Below are 12,685 nucleotides of genomic sequence, written 5' to 3'. Positions count from 1 at the left end.
GACCTCCTGGTTTGCATAGACAGGTTTCAGGGAGTCCAAGAAATTTGTGACATTGCATGCAAAATTATTCAGTGTATATGGAGTGTGTGTGTGTGTGTGTGTGTGTGTGTGTGTGAGAGAGAGAGAGAGGGGGGTGGGTCAAAGGGAGGGAGGATGCCTATGGCTTTCTCTGGATTCCCCAAAATCCAGAAGGGTTAAGAAACACTGAGTAAGAACCTTTTTGAGGGTGTTTTAAGTGGCTAGATTCAATACATAGAGGCAGCGGAAATTATGTTCAGTAGAGTTTGTGCTTGGCACAGGGTCTGTGCATGGAAAGATAGCCATAGAGTTTATGGACTTGAACTCAGTTTCACAGTCCAGGTTAGCTTTTGCTGTGGTCTGAAGGATTTTGTCCTCCCTCCCCTAAAAACTCCTATGTTGAAATCTAACTCCAAAGATGATGGTATTCAGAGATGGGGCCTTTGGGAGGTAGTTAGGTCACGTGAATGGAGCCTTCACGAATGGGATTCGTGCCCGTATAAAAGAGGCTTGAAGGAGGGTGTTCACCCCTCCCACCATGTGAGGATGCAGCAAGAAGCCACCATCTATGAGGAACAGGCCCTCACCAGACACCAAATCTGCTGGCACCTTCATCTGGGACTTCCCAGCTTCTAAAACTGTTAGCAATAAATACCTAGCCTCGTGTATTTTGTTATGGCAGCCTGAACAGACGAAGACAGCTTTCCACACAGACAGAGGAAAGGAGAAACAAACTTTGTGAAGCCAACCCCACACTCCTGTGCCTGACAACCTATCCCCCTGCCCTATAGGAACGCTCCCATCTCCCCACCTGCTTCTAGGAAGAGGCCTTGGTTGGGGAAGACCAAGGCCTGTGGCTTGTACAGAGCTACTATTCCTGGTCGCAGCACAAACATTGCCATCTTTCTCAGCATCATTGCCCTCCTGTGGAGAACAGCCTTCTCTTACCTAGGCTAGCTGAGTTCAAAGGAACAATGAAAAAAAATTCAGAAGGCAACATTTTTTGGGTAGGAAATGGTTGCTTTTTATGCCTGTCAAGTCTCTAGTGAGATTCTGAATAAAACTCACCGCTATGAAAGAGAGTATGAAATAAAAGGAGCTTTTATGACTCTGGGTTCTTACTTGTTCGAAATACTTACCTTTCCATTGTGAAACATATACCTTCTGTGAGTCTTGGCACTGAATAACACCCAGTGATGAGTTGTCATTGATTTCTTCTCATAGACCAACTGGGCAATGGAGCCGGGCTCTGTAGGGATGCTTACACAGTGGAAAGGGAACAAGGAAACAGGCTGAAACTTTTCAACAGTCAGTTTTATGTGTGTATGGCAATTACTTCTGCAGGAAGATGAAGGAAGATTTACTATGTCTAGAAGTGCAGAGCCCTGTGAATACTGTGCCATAAAATGCAGCATCCGGAACACAATCCAGCTTGGAAGTGTGTGGTGCCGCTTTCTGGAGCCCCAGCAGGACACCATCTGCTCCTGAAGTTAAAAGAAGGGTGACCTCATTCCCTGGAAGCCTTGGGGAGATGACCCAAGCTCCCAGGAGGGAAATAGGGCAGAGCTGGGGAAGAGAGGTGTCTTCAGCTGCAAGGGTGGTGGTCTTGGAAACTTCTACCAAGTTGCCTTAGATGGGAAACAGAATCATTCTCACTTTGCTTAAGTGCTTTGCACTCTCCTCTTCCCCAACACATTTGCCTGTTGGGTCTTCCGATAAATGAGTCTCCACTCTCTTGAAAAAAATAAGAAGAAGCTCTTGTCAGAGATGTAGGGCAACCGAGCTAGCAAAGATTTATCAAATCCCTACTATGTGCCGCTCAAGCTGTTAGGGGCTTGACATACATATTTTTCTCTAGAACTTAATTATAAGAGGCAAAGATTTTCATCTTTATGTATAGATAGAAGATGGATCAGAGATACCAAAGACTTTCCCAGAGATGCTAAGGACTTGCTCTATCCTTTGGAGATACTAAGGATTGCCAAATGCTGCTGTCTTTCAGCTTAACATTCCTAACTAGCCTAACATTCAGCTAGTTACGTGACAGAGCTCAAAAGCTGGTGCTTTTTGGCTAGGTAGTGCTCTAGTATTTTATAAGTTTAATTACTCATCAGCAACAAATTTGTAAACTCTTAGAGCACTGGAAAAGTCCTTAAGAATCACCAGCTTCCACCAGCCTCTTCGTGTAACAAGTCCTAAGGCTGGAGGGAGCAGCTTCTGCTTCAGTGATGCTGCTGCTCCATGGCTGGAGAGGTTGGATTGCTGGAACACTCACCTATAGCCTCGCATCTGATACTGCTCTTGAACCCCCCACTGTCACAGTGTCTAGGGGTATGGTGCTGGACCCTGAGGGGCTGACAGTAATCAGTGCAGGGTCAGCTTGATGACTAGGGTTGTGGTGGCTTTTGGGGTGGAAGGATGTACCTCTCCTATATCAGAGCAGGGCTGGGCCCATCTCTTATTTTCAAGAGAGACGAAAGGCTTGCTGCCTAGCATAGTTGTTCAACAAATTCGTGCTGAGTTGAATCATGCACGAATGTAGAAGGTACACAGTAAATGCGAATGAAATGAATTCGTGCCCCCAGATACTCAGAAACAACATTTTCCAGCCAGAGCTCTCTATAGAACAATGAGGCAATGGAGCTAGAAGTCACAGCTAAGAAGCAGACCACAAACCACTGATGTCTATGCAGTATATGAAACCGAGAGGAAAACAACTCTGTCCCGCTACAGCGTCATTCTCCCCACAGAGGCCCCCGATGAAGAGCCCCAGCAACCTTGCTCCAAGTCCAGCAGTGAGTTGGGGATAGAATCTAATGAAACTCATTTCCATCTGTCAACTTCTTTAATTAGGTGGGAAATTTCATTGACTGTCTCTGGACCTAGAGAGTACCCAATATATAATTTTTCAAACTTGGAATAAACCAAAATAAAAATATGCCAACTTCCAAGTGGATACATTAGCCCAGCCTCGATGCATTAAAATAATCATTATGACTGAACGAGGAGTTTGAGTAATAATCTGTGCCCTACATGCCAGAGCTGGCATGATATGCTTCACAGCACTTTATTTCTATCCAGGCTTCAGAGTGCCAGCATCAAATAATGCAATCTGTACAAAATGCTACTAGCCTCAAGAGCCCTTTATTTCCAAGCTCCTAAAATCTTAATGATAACACACATTAGTACAGCACTTTTTAGTTTATAAAAGGCTTTTATGGAAATTATCTCATTTAATTTATTACTTACAAGGTTCCTGTAACTCACAACCTCCCTATAAAGAATTACCTTCATTTTACATAGAAGGAGGCCAAAATTTAAGGAGACAAGTGAATTTTCCAAGGTCATGTAGGTGGTAAGTGGTCAAGTAGATTCTGACTCCACACCTTTCTACGATGTGTCCCATGACCAAGAGTAAGATGCCTGATTTTAGAGCCTACACCCCTTTATGGGAATAACACGATTTAAAAATTTTAAGCTGGAAGAAACTGGTCCAACTTCTCAACACTGTGTTCACTCCTAGAGCAATGTTGGTAGATGCTAATGCTAATGTTAGTTGAATACTTCTAGTGATGGGGAGCTCACTCTCAGAGAATGCCATTGCGTTGTTGAACAGCTCTGATTGTTTGAAAACTGAGACAAAATCTGCCTCCATGCAATGCCCTCTCATGAGGCATAGTTCTCTCTGCAGGAGCCCACAGAATATATCTACTCTTCCACAAATAGCCTTCTCAAGGGATAGCACCACATTCAAAAATGTCCACCTCAAAGCACATTGTGCAGTTCATTCTCCCCCATTTTGCTAAAAGAAGTATTGTATCTGCCTATAGCACATTTCTAAGATGAGTTGGGTAACATCTGCATCACTGACCATACTCATGTACTGTGTGGCTAATCATCATGGGTGGATTTTTGACATCAAGCTTTGACATCAAGCTAACCAGGATGAAGTGTCTGAATTTTTGTCTGCCTCCACTTTTAGAAATTATTCTCTAGTTTTCTGACTTGGAGGGGTTCTGAAAACCTTGGCAATTTCCTTCAGCATCTTGGTGGACAAACTGTGTGAGCCTAGAAAATGTTCTTTCACCAATTATGTCTCTAATTTCTTTCCTGCCTTACTGTGGATCTCAGTCCTGAATCTCTGTTCTCTTGTCTGCCTTTACTTCTGTAAAAAATATTCTTACTGGAGGAGAAGTTGAAAGTGAAGCGAGCGGTGCTCCATTCTTTGTGACACCCTCAGTTGTCTAGTGACTGTATATCAACTGTATACAGATTGGCTCCCTGCTTGGAAGGAACTCCACCTCTTGCTGCAGATATAACCAACAGGCCCCTTTCTTATTGTCTAAAGCAGGCAGTGTATGGCTATGTTAAAAGAAAAACTATAAACAAATTTACCAGCATTTATTTGAGCAACAAACGATTCATGAACAGCATAGCAACTCCAAACCAGGAGAGGTTCAGAGCGCTCCACAGGAAAAGGAAGTGGGATGCCGACACAGGCTGATTGGTGACAGCTTGGGATTTACCTCATATGGACATGGTCTGATCAGTTAGCACCCTCTGATTGGCTGTAACTCGGCTGCTGCAATTGACTGAGACTCAGCTACTTGTTACAAGAATATACTCTTACTAGGTTGCAGTTTGTCTATATCGTAAGTTAGGTTGCAGTTTACCACTTAGGAATTCAAAATGTAGAGGCAGCAGCTTTAGGCCAAACTTAATTTAATTTAACAATTCCCCCATTTTGGTCAGCATCTCAATTTTGAGAGATTGACCAAAATCTTGGTCATGGACGCCACTCTGTCACCATCATAATGGACTTGGTTAGTCTCAGTATGGAATTTACAATTCTCAACATGAGTCAGCTGACTTTTCTTTATGTTCTCTTTATGTTTTTGTTATTCTAATCATAATGAAGCTACCTGAGAACATTTAAGACTCTTGGCTGTCGTGGCTCATGCCTGTAATCCTAGCACTTTGGGAGGCCGAGGCAGGCGGATCACTTGAGGTCAGGAGTTCAAAACCAGCCTGGCCACCATGGTGAAACCCCCTCTGTACTAAAAAAATGCAAAAATTAGGTGGGCATGGTCACAACTGCCTGTAGTCCCAACTACTTGGGAGGCCAAGGCACAAGAATCACTTGAGCCCAGGAGGCGGAGGTTGCAGTGAGCCGAGATCGCACCACTGCACTCCAGCCTGGGTGACAGAGGGAGACTCTGTCTCAAAAAAAATAAAAAATAAAAAAGACTCTTGAGTGGATACAGCACCAAGGAGACTATTGTGATTGCTGTCAGGAGGATAATACTAAGAGATTGAAGAAATCTCTTTAACAGGAGCCCCCATGAATCAAACTGATTAAAATCAAATATATCCAAAATGGGCCAGAAGAAGAATCTACTTATTTTAGCCAAGTACCTTATCTGTTAATTTCTTACAACTGAGTTTCTATGATACCAGACCTATTTTTCTATTATAAGTTAACTATCACACACAGGTGTTAACTATCGTACAGATTCCTCTTGGTTCAGCCAACAGGTAGTCCAAAGCCATTATGTGATCTAAAACAACTCTAGTAAGAGAATTTAAAGAAGTTTGCTGGGAAGTGATAGTCTTTGCAGTTGAGTTAGCTGTTGTAGCTAATGTTTGGGCAGATTTCTAATCATAAATTCATTTACACTGATGCCAAGCCACAGAAGGAGCATTCTACCTAAAGATGCCCATTTAGAGGGGTTTGTGCCTGCTTGCGAATTCCTCTTTACTCCATAATAAAAACTAAGGGGTGTAGACCAAGGTTTGGTTTCGAATTGGTTATGGAGTGATGGTACCATGATTAGAATTCCTAATCCAAATTGGCCCCTTATTTTTCACTTATTGAGACATGGGGTTGCCCACACTTATGATTGATCATTAAATCCTCCACAGATAAAAATATATCCTGGAAGGGCACAACAGACAATTCCCTGTCGAATGTCTTATGCGTTAGGCGTTATCAGTAGGGAAGCACTAGTAATATTTCTCTAAGGCTCCATTATTGAATTATTGCATGATTGGAGGATATTGAAAAGTATGGAATTAGGGTTATAAATTTGTCTACACACTGTTGAATTTTTTTTTGTTGTTTTCTTACTCAATTTCTAATTTCACTGCAAAACTTCCTCACTATAGGTTTTGCCTACTCTTAGGTTTAAACAAGAAATCTGAATGTAAGACTTTAAGAACCTAAAGGAGCAGATGTGCACTTTGAGCAATAGTCACAGTTGGAATATCAGTGAAATTTGTCACAGAGTGAACTTTACAGTGACCTTAGAGAATCTCTAAGATCATGTAAGGATTTAGGTTAAACATGACATATCCAATATTCACTTAAGCTCCCTGTGGAAGCTATTGATTATGAAATCTTAATTATCTCATTATCATATAATGTATAAGTAGAAAAGAAACACAGAAAAAACAACAAAAGGGACAAAGTTTTCATGACGACAGAGAAGTCTTGATAATAATATTGGAAGCTTTAAGGACTCAGGAAGGGCCAGGTATCTGTCCAGACTCTCCGTGAGTCCAAATTTAACACTGGATTTACATGCTTTTAAATACCAATTTTGTTTTTCCAACTCAGGTGCACAACATTGTTTATTAAATAGGCTATCATAGGTAATCTGACTTGGATTAATCTTACGGAGTTCTCAAGTTGCGTATCTTAACAGTTTCAGTACTGGATGACTTAGCATGAAAATCTACCAAAGCATTTCCATGGTATTCATTAATTATTGTTCTCCTTGATGTTAGGTTAGCAATTTTATGAGCCAATCAATGTCTTCATTAGCTTTCTGAGAATTTTTCCATAGTCCAATGGTATGATCAGGTTTCTAGAAATTTCATACAATTTCTAGAACACATATTAGTAACACATTCATGCAAATGTAACCTCAAGGAGGTTTAGGATTACTTATTATTTCACAATGCTTCCCATATAATTTAATATCTTAAATAAGCCCGATTAGTTTAATGTCTTTTTTTTTTTTTTTTCTGAGACAGGGTCTCACTCTGTTGCCCAGGCTCTGGAGCACAGTGGTGCTATCATGGCTCACTGCAGCCTCAACTTCCTGGGATCAAGCAATGCTCCCACCTTGGCCTCTCAAAGTGCTGGGACTACAGATGTGAGCCACTGCACCTAGAGAGAGATTCCCTTTGTTTAAACAGAGAGTCCTTTGAGATGTTCCAGGAGTCCATGTGCAAAATACCAAAGTTAATTCAAGATCAAGAAAAATATTTAATTTAGAATTTGATTTTGGGAAGTTTGTCAAAAATCAAGTTTAAAACCCTTGATCAAAATAGGATCATGGCTGGGCGTGGTGGCTCACACGTGTAATTCCAGCACTTTAGGAGGCTGAGGTAGGAGGATTGCCTGAGCAACATGGGAAAACCCTGCTGTTTCTACCAAAAATACAAAAATTTAGCCAGGCATGGTGGCACATGCCTATAGTCCCAGCTACTCAAGAGGCTGAGATGGGAGGATCACCTGAGCCTGGGAAGTTGAGGCTGCAGTGAGTTGTGATCATGCTACTGCACTCCAGCCTGAGTGACAGTGTGAGACCCTGTCTCAAAAAAAGAGACAGAAAAATAAAACAACAAAAAACTAAACCAAAACCAAAGCCAAAATAGGATCAGAGGTTACTATAAAATAATAGTTGTCTTGGTCTGTTTTGTGCTGCTCTAACAATACCTGAGATTGGGTAATTTATAAAGAACAGAGATTTATTTCTTGTAGTTCTGGAGGCTGGGAGATCCAAGGTCAGAGGTCCACATCTGGCAAGAGCCTTCTTGCTGTGTCATTTTATGGTGGAAAGCGGAAGGGCAAGAGCGCATATGGAGTGGGGGGAGCAGGGACAACCTCATCCTTGGATCAGAAGCCCACTCCTGTGATAACAGCATTAATCATGCATGAGGGCAAAGCCCTCATGAACTAATCACCTTTTAAGGATTCCACCTCTCAACACCGTTGCATTGAGGATGCAAGTTTCTAACATATGGACTTTGGGGGACACATTCAAACCACAGCAATAGTCATTCATTTAACCATTTAACTGGAGTGATAATTAAAAGGCTTCAAAGGCAAATACCAAAAGGTTTTTTAAAGTACACTCTATTAAAAACCTTAACTCTTAAACTGAGAGGACTCAGTTTTCTTAAATGTCGAAAGCCTAATAAAGACAACATGAAGCATAGGAAAGTATTTTGGCAAACACAAAATCTTTGTTTCCTAGGCCAATTACCTAGAAAGTAAAGAGAAAACTTTCATCATTTCCTATTAAGAGCAGAACAATACTCCAAGAAAGACTTTAACACAGGGCACCAAATTCTAGTTTTGCATCAGTGTACTTGTATTAATTAATGCTCAATTTTTAAAAAAAAATTACAAATAATTTCCTTCTATTCTTAGCCAGCTTGTTTACACATAAAATTTCTTTCACAAGTTTAATCTTCCATAAACCTCCTATCACATTCCTGTCCATTCAGTTTTTGTTTTGTCAGGGCGGCCAACCTTCACCTGAGCATATTCCCGTTCCTAGACTTCACACAGGTACCACTCTGCACCTGGAATGCCCTCCCTTTACCTCTTTGTTTCTCTATCTTGTTCTCCAAAATTTAGGTCATTCCTTGCCTCCTCCTGGAAGCTTTTTTTGACATCCCAGACTGAGTTTCAGGCCTTGCTCATTGCCTACCCTCAACTTAAGTTTTTGTTGAAGAGGACCACAGTGATCACTGATAAGTTTCCCCCCTACTAGATGTGGCCTCTTTGGTGGCAGGGCCTGGGTCTGACTACCCTTTGGGTCTTCAGCACATGGCACTGTGCAGGGAATGACACTGTGCAGTAAGGGTTTACTAACAAAGTCATCTTGGGTTGTACCTATGATTGGGGTGTGCAAGTGAATATTTAATTGCTTTCTGACTGTCTCGTATGTTAATCTCCTCTCCCCAGTCTGGTTGCCAAGGGCTCAGGGAGCATGTTTGGGGGTTCTCTGTATCCCTCTTTCCAACCTGGTTACCAGGGGTGCAAGAAGCATGTCTGGGGATCTCTGCATCCTTTCTGTCCCCAGCACAGAGCAAGGCACCGGGAGGTTCTCAGTTCTCCAGTTGAATGTTTACAGTCTGAAAACACATTTAGCCTATCTTCAGGCCCTGGGGTGAAGTCTGCCGAGTTCTCTTCATCTGAGCCTGCTGTCTTAAACTCGACAGGAGACCCAGGAAATGAATTGTTTACTCCTAATTCAGTCATGAACTGATGTGATAATTATGCCTCTCAGCATTCCCAGCAACGCATTTTGCAGGCTGCATAAATGAGAGATGATGAGTAAAGGCGGTCCTTAGAGCCACATTTGCTGAGCAGAAAGGGGGCAATTGCCTTAATATGTTTAGTCCAAGGAATCAATTAGCTACAAATTAGGGTTGAAGGGGCCTGGAACATTTCTTTTTTTTATTTTTATTTTTTATTTATTTTTTTGAGACAGAGTTTCACTCTTGTTGCCCAGGCTGGAGTGCAATGGTGCGATCTTGGCTCACAGCAACCTCCACCTCCTGGTTCAAGCGATTCTCCTGCCTCAGCCTCCCGAGTAGCTGGGATTACAGGCATGCGCCACCACACCCGGCTAATTTTGTATTTTTATTAGAGACGGGGTTTCTCCATGTTGGTCAGGTTGGTCTGGAACTCCTGACCTCAGGTGATCCACCCGCTTCAGCCCCCCAAAGTGCTGGGATTACAGGTATGAGCCACCACGCCCAGCCTGGAACATCTCTTCTAATCAGTCCTCTCTGAATAGAAGTTTCCTAGATAATAGCCTCGTCAGACCCCTGGGACAGCTGTTCAGGGTGCTGGCTGCACAGCCTCCATTCTTAGAAATGTTCTCCTTTTCTTGAATACAATCCTGCCTCCCAGGGACATTTCCCCATCCGTCTCAGGTCTACCCTCTAGGGCTACCCAGGACAGTTGATTTCCTTAAGCGTGCAACTGGTTTTTAGATGCTTGAAGACAGCTCACATTTCCTAAATGCACACAATAACAAGGGATGTTACTGAGAACTTCTGGCAGGGTCCTTCTGAAGAGACAGACAGACCAACCCTGTCCTCGAAGAGACAGCGGGTAACCAGCTCAACTACTGGTTAGCAGGATGCAGGCTTTTTATTTAATGCAGGTCTAAGAGTCATGTCCCCTGCCCATGGCAGGTGGCACACAACCTACTCTGCACTTGTACCCATTATGTGTGGGTCGTGCTCACCCTGTTGTCCATTGACAGCCCCAGTGATGCCTGCCATGTGGGGCTCCCTGCTGAGCCTGGCCCACGGGGATAGGGGCCAGACCCATACCATCCATCTGCTCTGCCATGTGTTCTGCGCTCTGAGAGGTGCTCCCTATTGCTCCCCGTCCCAGACTCACTGCATCCTGGGTTCTGGTTCACTTAGTGAATGCCTGGGATGTTCTTCGGGCAAGTCATTCTCACTGGACATGGCAGCCTTGCTCATCTGTCCCCTTCATTTATGCCACAGCCCCTCTCAGCCCCTCGTGGTGAGCAGCTCCTAGACTGCTTCTACCTATCTGCTTCTGACTGGGGGTGTTGGACTTTTATTGAGTTTTCTTTTAAAATTGCCTTTATCAGCCATCTGCAGTCCTTCATCACAAAGGTTTCTTCTGGTCTTATAGAAGATATGCATCACATTTTATTCTGAAATCAGATTTAACTCAAAATGACCACTATTGCCATCCTTAAATATATATCATGTTTAACTGACATTTTAAGTGTGTACTAGATACCAAACAGGGCTTTAAACACCATAGCCTATTTAATCTTTACCACAACTCTATGAAATAGGGACCACTATCATCTCACTGCACAAATGGGGACCCTGAATCACAAGCATTTAAATAACTTGCCTTGAGTCACACAGGTAGTGAGTGGCACAGTTAAGATTCAGGCCAGGCCAGCCAGACCCTGAGTTTGAGATCTTAACCATTACTTTCTATTGTTCCAAGGTGGAAAAGATGTTTCTCTGTTTTACTCATTCTCAACACTTAGAACAGTGTCAAGTTCACCTTAGATACTCAATAGATATTTTTCCAATGAGAAATGGAAAAATGAATGAATGAAAGGGTATTTTCTCGAACTCAGGGAGTCTCAAAGAAAGCATTCACCTTATGTTTAGATAGGTGGTTCTCAACTTCAAGCATGCATCAGAATCCCGCATAGAGCTTGTTGTAACTCATTCTGGGCCCCCCACCCCAGAATTTCTGATCCAGTAGGTCAGAAGCCTGAGAATTCTCATTTCTAAAAGTTGCCAGGTGCTGCCGAAGCTACTGGTTGGCGTACCTCATTTTGAGAAGCTCCTGTTTGGAGTAAAATTCCATCATACTTTTGCAGCAGAAGTGGGAGCTGCAGTAAGAGGGCAGGAGCCAGTGACTCAGTGCCCAGTGGTCTGCCCAGTCCAGGCAGAGACAAGCCTGGGACTCAGATGCTCCACTTCCTGCAGCCTCCAGGACCAGCAGCCGGTGCTGGTCTGAGTCTCACAGTGACCAGGTCTCAACTGGAACTCCAGGTGCAGAGTGAAGATTAAACCATAATAAAAGCTTTCCTTTATAAATCACCTACCATACACTAGGCATGAAGACACACACACACACACACACACACACACACACACACACAGACACATACATCTCAGTGCATTTTTGCTGTAATGGCATATGTGTGGCCCTAAACATCCTTGGGTTCTTTAATATTGCGTGTAAGAAACACAGGGCTTAGAAGAAAATAGTTAAAGCAAGCCACTCAAAATCTAGTAACCACAAAGCTGACAAAACCAACAAAAAAATGAGTAATGAAAACACCAGCAGAGTATGTAGAATGTCACTGGTATGTGTACCAGCAACACAAGCAGTCTATTCTTTGCCACCTTAAGCCGTGGGATGTGTACATCCTCTTTTGAGATTAGGTTGTGGAGACTGCTTTCTATCTAAATTAAAAATTGGATTGAGGGTGTAGCCATCTTCATTAGCCCACTGTTTTACTACAGGAGGATTATCTCTACTGAGAGCTACACCCAATAGCTGAACCTCATGGAAAGCTTAGGAGTTCTAGTAGCCTCTAAGCCAGCCACTTTGCAGTAAAGAAAGGCACTTCTGCAAATTGTCAGCTTTTACCTTAAGGCTTTATATATTGCTATGGCCTTCTCTTTAACTGTGAGAAAGTTGCCCCACCCCATTCCTTCAAAACATTCATGTGCTAAAACCAGATCTCATGAACCAACGCAACCTCCTGTATCATAACAGATGAGACTGTTTCTGAGTTGTCAAAGCTCGGATTTGAACCCAGAGCTGACTGCAAAGCCCATGCACTTTCTCCTCTATTCTGCTGCCCTTTTTTTAGAGGGTAGATATGCAAAAACAAAGCCAGTGGATGTGTGCTGTAGTGATGTGTTCGATTAAAAAGTGGCCAGCAATGTGGCCACTCAGAAGTACCTCTGCCCTGGATGGGAGCTGCTTGAGGGCCAGGATTGTGTAGCGACTCCTGTCTTCCCCAAAGGACCTAAAAAGTGCCTCACACAGAGAAGTTGCTCAATACACATTTTATGAATGGAATTGTATTTGAGTCAATAGTAATAAACACAAGCCAAACAT

Source organism: Nomascus leucogenys, chromosome 19, assembly GCF_006542625.1.
Source record: "Nomascus leucogenys isolate Asia chromosome 19, Asia_NLE_v1, whole genome shotgun sequence".
Classification (NCBI taxonomy): Eukaryota; Metazoa; Chordata; class Mammalia; order Primates; family Hylobatidae; genus Nomascus; species Nomascus leucogenys.
The sequence above is the reverse complement of the archived record's forward strand: the minus strand, read 5'-3'. Positions refer to the sequence as shown.